Below are 7,969 nucleotides of genomic sequence, written 5' to 3'. Positions count from 1 at the left end.
GATCAGCTGCCTCCTGCACACTCCCTACTGGGGATGTGCCCGCAACCAAGGTACATGCCCTTAACTGGAATTGAACCCGGGACCCTTCAGTCCGCAAGCCGACGCTCTATCCACTGAGCCAAACCAGTTAGGGCTAGTTTCCTTTCTTGGACCAATATTTTTCCAACTCAGTTATTTCAGGCATAAACCCCTAAACCTCGTCGATACTACGGTGAGTGTTAGAACAGAAACTAAAGTGATTCCTCCTTGGAAAGAGCCTGGAATCACCACAGAAGAGATGACTACTGGAGGGAACTTCCCCAGCCCCTGAGGGGCTCGTGCTCACCTTTGCCCAACTGAGGTCATCACCAGGCAGGTGGTAATGGACCATCCCTTGGTGCTCATCTTCCAGGACACTGCCTGCACAACGGAGAGACCGTGTCCCCACGAGGGCTGGGTGGGAGGGCGGGCCCACAGAATCTCAGCCCTCGTCCCAAGGGTCAGGGATGTGGAACTTGGTAGGGGCAAGGCTCAGATGCCCTCTGTGCAGCTCACACACCTGGGAAGGTCAGGTCCACAAATGCCTTGAACTCCTGCAGCGCCTCCTGCTGCCCATCACTCCTGACCTTGGCCTGCAGGGAGTAGCCACTGCCAAACTTGCTCTTGAGGTGCTGCGGGCTGCCCAGGCACTTGAACTGACCCTGCACCATGATGGCCAGCCGGGTGCATAAGGCCTCACATTCCTCCATGCTGGGGAGAGGCGGTGGAGGCCTGATTCAGGGCTGGGTATGCTGACACCCACCCTCCATGTGCAGATGGGAAGGTGCCAGCACCCAGACCAGGCTGTTCCTGATTCCCATGCTCAGAGTGTGGCCCGATGGCAAGAGCCTGGGGATTCTCCTCACAGATTCTGTTACCACTGATGTCAGTCTCTCTCTACCCAGTCCCTCAAGCCCATCCCCCGCCATAGCCCCCGTCCCAGCTCATCCATCGACCCACAGAGACCCAGGCTCTACCTATGGGAGGTGATGACGATGGCCTTGCCAGATTCACGGGCTCTGGCCACAGTGTCCCAGAGCAGACGCCGGGCCACGGGGTCCATGCCAGTGGACGGTTCATCCAGGAAGATGACTGCAGGCTCTCCAAGCAGGGCAATGGCCGTGCTCAGTTTCCGCTTGTTGCCACCGCTGGGATAGAGGGGGTGCAGGAGGGGGCAAGGCTTATTATTAGCATGTTATCCCCGGTCCCGATAGGTGACAGGGCCCAATGACTGCAGAGGCCTCAGGTGAAGAGGAACGAGGGAGTATGCCTGGAATCCTCCACCTCAGAGAGCTAGAGGCCCCAGAGAAAGCTGTGCCCAGGGGTCGTTCCCACCCCACATGGAGCATCACCATCTGTCTGCACCTAAGGGGAGTCCTGACATCACTGGAGGTTGGCTTTACCTGTAGGAGGCGGAACCATCAGGCAGCGCCTCTTACCTGGGAGCTCTGGCTCCCGACCTGTGTGGCTGTCTGTTCAGGGAGACCCTGACCCCATCCTGGGAAGACCCTGGGTCATCAAGTCACGGGGCGGGGGAGGGGCTGAGGCGCAGGTGCACCTGTAAGTCCTGACCAGCTTGTTGGCATGAGGCTCTAGGAGCAGGCCCCGAAGTGTGTTCTCCACGTAGGCACTGATGTGGCGCTCGGGGATGCCCCGAAGCCGGGCATACATGACCAGCGTCTCCCGGCCTGTCATGTGGTCCAGCAGGGCATCAAACTGGGGGCAGTAGCCAATCCGCTGTCGCACCTGGGATGGGAACACAGCCGAGGAGGTGACAGGTCAGTGGGAGGCTGCTCCAGGTTTCTCTCAGCCAGTTTGTCCAGGGTGGTCCATCAGCCAGTACACAGGCCTGGCGTTGGCACAGCCAAAGCTTGCCAAGCGGCACTTCAGTGGGGACACAGGAGGGCTTGGCTGGCTCAAGGATGCCACGAGTAGCCACACTGCCCCATAACAAGGGGTCAGAGAGGGGCCAGCGCCTTGTCCACTATGGGCTGGGTGGGGGCAGGTTGGTACAAGAATGTCTAGGTTATACAAAGTGATCACCATCTGCTGGTGTATCATCCACTCATTCCTTCATCAGATGTTTAACAAACACCTAATGTGTGGTAGGACTTTTTTTTTCTTCTCCCTCTAATGAAAGAGAGGTTTGGTGGCAACACCTTTGGGGTGGGGCATCCCCTGGTCAGATGGCCACCTTCATCAGAGCCAGGGTGCCCCACAGCTGCTACCATCTACCCCCCTACCTTCAGCTGCTGGCTGGGGACGGGTGAGCCTGAGGTCTGTGGATTCCAAAGATGGGGTTTCTTTCCTTTATCCTCTTTGGGATTTACTTACACTTCCAGCATTTGTGTTTAATCCGTCTGGGAAAATTCCTAGCTATTACCTTGTCAGTGATTAACTTTCCCTTTCCTTCTTTCCTGCTGGAACTCAGATTAAATATATTGAGGACTTCTCACCCTTCTCTCCACTTTCTGGATCACATCTATAGTTTTCACTTTCCTATATTTAAAGTCTTATTTATTTTTAAACCAGTAAACACAACTGCTTTGTAATCTGGGTCTGGCAATTGCAAATCTAAAGTGGTGGGCTTGTTTCTCCTGCTGGGCCCTTGTGTCTGCAGGTTCTAGTCACAGGGACTGTCTTCTTTGTTTAGCTGTGCACTCATAGGCCTTGAAACACTATCTGGGGTGTTCTTTGAGGCCCAAGACGAAGGCTTCCTCCAGAGAGGGGTGTGCTGTGGCCCAGCCCTGTTGCAAGTTCAGGAGACACGGCTACTCCCTGGCACAGGCTCTACTTCAGTCCTTTTCTTGCTCTGCTCAGCACCCAGGAACCTTCCGGGCAACCCCCCGGGGCTGGGAAGCAGGAGGTTGGCCTGGTTCATCCTTGCCCTGAGGGGCAGCCTTTGGGGTTCAGCCCCACATGGGGACAGTCTCCTATTACACTCCTACAGGAGGCCCTGGGTCTTTGTTTCTGCTCTCTTCACTCAGCAAGGCCCCTAAACCCATGCCCATTGCCTAGAACCAATGCCCCTTGTGCCTCTCAGGGCTCCTGGGTTTTGGTCTGAGTTCCTTACCATGCTGTGTGCTCTTCCATGTTCTTACCGGTATGGTTGTGACTAACATTTTATCTGGCTTTTGGTGTTTGGTGGGATGGCTGGTCTGAACAGCCCAGGGCCATTATTGTACGTCTCTGTGCACAGACTGGAGAGAGCCTGTTTTTATTTTTATTTTTGAGCAGGGCAGTGTGCTGTGAGCACCATGCCCTCCCAGGTCCAGAGAAATGGCTTCTCTGGGGGAGAGGGGGCAGTTTTGGCCCCCAGCCAGGCCTGAGCTTTTCCAGTCAAGGGGGCCCTTATCTCCCTATCTTTTCTCTCTACCCCATCATTGGCTTAGCTCTGCCCACAGTCACTGCCTCATCCACTTCCTGAGTCAGAGATGAGCTGCATCCCTGCCTCCAGGGTGCCCCCTCTTCCCGTCTCCCTAGTGTCACTCACCTTCCCGATGTCTGAGCGGATGCTGTAGCCCCCAACAAAGGCGTCCCCAGAAGTGAGGGTCTCCTCCCCGGTCAGCATTTTGAAAGTGGTGGTCTTCCCAGCTCCATTGAAACCCAGCAGCCCGAAGCACTCCCCTTTCTGGACTGCAAGGGAGATCTTGTCCACAGCAAAGAGGGGCATGCGCTGCTCATACACCTGTTAGGTTCCAGGGAGAAATCACAATGGGGAGGCAGGGAGCCAGCTTCCAGGCAGCCGGGCACTGGGGACAGACCTGGGACCTGCGGGGTGTAGCCACCTTACTTTGCAGAGCTCCTTAATGACCAAAGGTGTGTCCAGTGGGGAGTGCAGGCTGGGCGCCAGGATTCGGTTCCTTTCGTCCGCCACGTCCTGGTCCTCGGGAAGTGCTGACGGCCGGGTATACACTTCCATCTAATTGTTCCGGAAGAAGACCACAGGGGGTGAGCTCCAGCCCGAGGGGTCCTTTTCTCTGGGAGGAGGGGCTGAGGTCTTTGAGACAGCTCACATGTGCAGACTCGGGCCTTTCACGGAGAGAGCTGAGGGGGCCATAAGGACTGAAAGTAACACCGAGCAGAAAACTGCCTGAGAAATAAGGACAGTGCAGACCCTTGGAGAAAACCAGGAAATTTCACTGAAGGGTGAGAGATTTTAATACATAAAAAAAAACCCACAAAAAAACCCTCTTTTTAGAGAAGTCATAATATTTTAGAGAAGCTAATTTGCCCTGGGTTAATCTGCGCATCCAATGTGGTCTCAGCAGGTTTTGTCTGTTTGGGGGACGGGATCTATGTGGCAAACATGCCGCTGCCTGGCAGCACCGCCTCTGCTGAGATGAAGGCCCTCAAGGCTCAGGATGACTGTGGCCCCTGTCCCAGGCTGCACGTCCTGGATGCACATACATCCTGGCCCCTGCTGGGTGCTGAGGCCCTCTCTGTGTGCTGCCCGAGGAAGCCTGGCCTCAGAGGGAGACCTGCCCAGGGCAGAGCTGCAGGAGCCACTCACCAGCCCCCGCCTCCTCCGGAAGGCACAGATGCAGGTCTTCAGTCTCCACAGCAGGTCGGTCTCAATAAGGAAGAGCAGGATGAGGTAGGCAAACCCTGAGGCAGCCAGGGAGGTCACAAACCTGCCGACCCCTGGGGCACTCCATGCATAGAAGTTTTCCTGGTACTGGATGTCTGTGTGGGCAAGGGAGAGGGTGCTGCTATTGCCCTCACTTCTCTACTGGGGTGCCAACCCAAGTCCCTCTCTCTAGGCCCCCCAGGCACAGCACCCCAGCCCTCTACACGGAGGCTGTGAAGGTCCACGGTCCACTCATCTCCCAAGGGTGCATACCATGTTTGCCACTGCCACCCAAGAGCCCCAAACACTTCCTGTATTTTGGGGCAGTTTTACCTTGCAAGGGGCACCTACGACAAGTGACCAAGTTGTGCCCTCACTCACTCACACATACATTCACTTCCTTGCCTGGGGACTGCACTGAGACATAAAGACAGGTAGGATGGGCCTCCCTTCCCCCAAGTCGGTCCTGTGAAGTAAGAAAGTGCTAGGAACAGGGCAGAGACGGAGCCTGCCAGGGGGATGTGCAGGGTTCTGTCGATGTGACAACTAAGCTGCCTGCTAAAGACTGCTCCAGGTGCAGAAGGGGTGTGTTGGGGAGATGAATCGTGGTCCCCAGAGAAACATCCAGGTCTTAATCCCCCTAACCTGTGAATGATCTTACTTAGAAATAGCGTTTTTGCAGATGTAATTATTAGTGAAGGTCTCAATTTGTCGTTGGGTGGGCCCTAAACCCAACGACAAATGTCTTTACAAAACAAAGGAGAGGGAGGTTTGAGATACAAAGACACACGGAGAGGCCACATGAAGACGGAGATGGAGAGGGGAGCCCAACAATCAAAGAACGCCCAGGAGCCAGCAGAAGCTGGAAGGGTGGTGGGAATGGGCGGAATCAGGTGGGAGCTGGTCAAAGAAGCAAGGGACTGCGTGTGTGTCCGAGGGCTGCGGAAGCCGCAAGGGGTGCCCAGCACAGTGATGGTAGGGCTGGGGTGGGAGAGCCTCACCAGGAGAGGGACCACCTAGGCTGATCCTACAGAGATTTAGGGTCAGCCAGGCAGGAAGGAGGAAGCGCACATCACTGGGCAGTGGCCGTGAGCACATATCTTCTGAAGACCCTTTTCATGCCTATACCCGGGGTGTCTCAGTCCTGGGACCAGGACCTGCCCTGCCTGACACACCGTGCGGAGCCTCCCCAGAGGAGCCCTTCACAGGAACAAGACTCCTGGGGATGCCCTGGCTGGTCTCGGGGAGAGCCTGGAAAAGGGGCACCGACACTCACTGTATTTCCTGCAGTAGTGGGCGGCCACCTCGGAGGAGGTGCAGTACCGCCTGGTCTCGTAGTTCTCGTAGAAGCTGCTGAATGCCATCCCCAGACAGTGGTTGGGCAGCACCAGGAATATGTGGTCCAGGGTTCTAGAAAGTTCTTCTAATTTTACCGCTGTGGGGAGAAGGCACAGAACAGTGTGAGTGCAGGAGGCCACGCCACACCTGCCCCCAAGCTCAGATCCAATCAGGGAAGGCAGGTTCCTGATGCTACCTATGAAGTGTGTGTAAGCCAGGGCAACCAGCTGGGTGTCCTCCCAGGGCGGCCCCACCAGCTCTGCTGCAAATGCAAGGGGAGGTGCTGCTGGAGTGTGGTCTGGCCCAGTGTCTGCACTGGTACCCCCTTGCCCCCACACCTCCACCCTGGGGCAGAGGTTCCACGGTGTCCGGGTTGTGGGGAGTAGGGGGCGGTCTCCAGACACCCACCTGGGATGCGCATGATGGTGACCATGAGGAAGGTGGCGATGCCTGACAGGATGTTGAATATGGTCAGCCTCGTGTAGGCAGTGGCCGCCCCCGAGAAAAAGAAGTTCATCAGATACATGAGGGGGATGATGGCCCAGCCGTAGAGCATGAGCAGCAGCAGGGTGTCGGCCACATGGCCGTCCCGTGTGAAGGCATGCACGTCAAAGGCTTTGAACACCACCTGCAGCGGCAGAGAGCGTGGCTTGGGATGCCTGCAGAGGCCCATCCACCCCCCAGGCCCAGTCATCCCCATGGTGGCTTTCACCCTGGGATCTTCCCTGATGAGGACCCCCCCTTCTCCCCTTTGCTGACAGAACTGTCACCAGGGCACCTGGCTCCGGGGCCCTGCCTACCACAGGGGGCAGAAGCTGAGGGCATGGAGATCAATGAGGGGGGCTGCCTGGCATTTCCAACTGTCCTCCTGGAGTCAGGGCTGAGCTGCCAGGGTGGGGCCCGGGCTGGTTTTGGTCTGCACAGGGGCCCCAGGGCAAGCCCCCCGGACGTGCAGGGAAGGTTCCAGCACCAGCTGCGGCCTCACCAGCAGCAGCAGAGTGGGGATGAGGAAGGAGATGAGGTCCCACAGCAGAGCTGAGAGCCAGAAAGTGGCCACATGGACTCCACTCACAAACTGGACATGCTTGGCCTGGACAGCCCTCTCGCTGACCGCCAGGATGGAAAATGTGCTGGCCAAGAATGCCATGGCGAAGAGCAAGTTGAGGGCGATGTCAAATCCCTTCCGGCCCCTGCGGGGGTGGGGGGACAGGGCAGGTCAGGGATAGAGCACAGCACTTCTGGGCAGATGCGGGATGGGGTCCTTGGTAACCACCATTCAAAGCATGTGATGCAGGTTAAGGGGAAATGCCAGAGCTGGGATGGTCCAGTACCAGGAAGATCCCCCCGTCCCCAGAATAGCTCCTCCTCTGGATTCCCTGTCTCCAGTGACACAGTGCCACTCTCCCAGTCACTTTCAACCTGTGCCACCCACGCCCCACAGACACTCGGGTATCGCTCTGCCTTTCCCACATCTGAGAACGCTCTGCCTCTCTCCGTTCTGCCTTTGTCAGACCCCCATCACTGGGTGCCGCTATTGCTGCAGCAGCTCATCTCCCTCCACCCCACCCCTCTAGTGCATTCTACATTCTACATTTAATTGCCAGTAACACCTTCTACACACTGGCTTTTATGGCTTCATTCTGTTGCTTAAACACATCCTGACCATTTCAATATATGGTACTGGGACAAATGGCTATCGATTGACCCAAAAAGGAATGCAGCTACAACATAGATGAAACCTGCTACAACATAGATGAACCTTGAAAGTAAAAGAAGCCAGTCACAAAAGGACACATCTACACTAATAAAAGAGAAACATGGTAATTGGTGTACGACCGCTACCCTTCCCATTGGCTAATCAGCGAGATATGCAAATTAACTGGCAGCCAAGATGGTGGCCGGCAGCTAGGCAGCTGATGCGAACAGGGAGGCTTGCTCCCTTCAGTGACTGAGGACTCCAACGTTCCCTGCCTGACTTGCCCAGCCTCTCAGCTGCAATTCTAAGTAACTATGTTGCAAATATAGAAGCTAAAAAAATAGGCC

Source organism: Myotis davidii, unplaced genomic scaffold (genome assembly GCF_000327345.1).
Source record: "Myotis davidii unplaced genomic scaffold, ASM32734v1 scaffold599, whole genome shotgun sequence".
Lineage (NCBI taxonomy): Eukaryota > Metazoa > Chordata > Mammalia > Chiroptera > Vespertilionidae > Myotis > Myotis davidii.
This window is presented reverse-complemented; position numbering follows the sequence as displayed.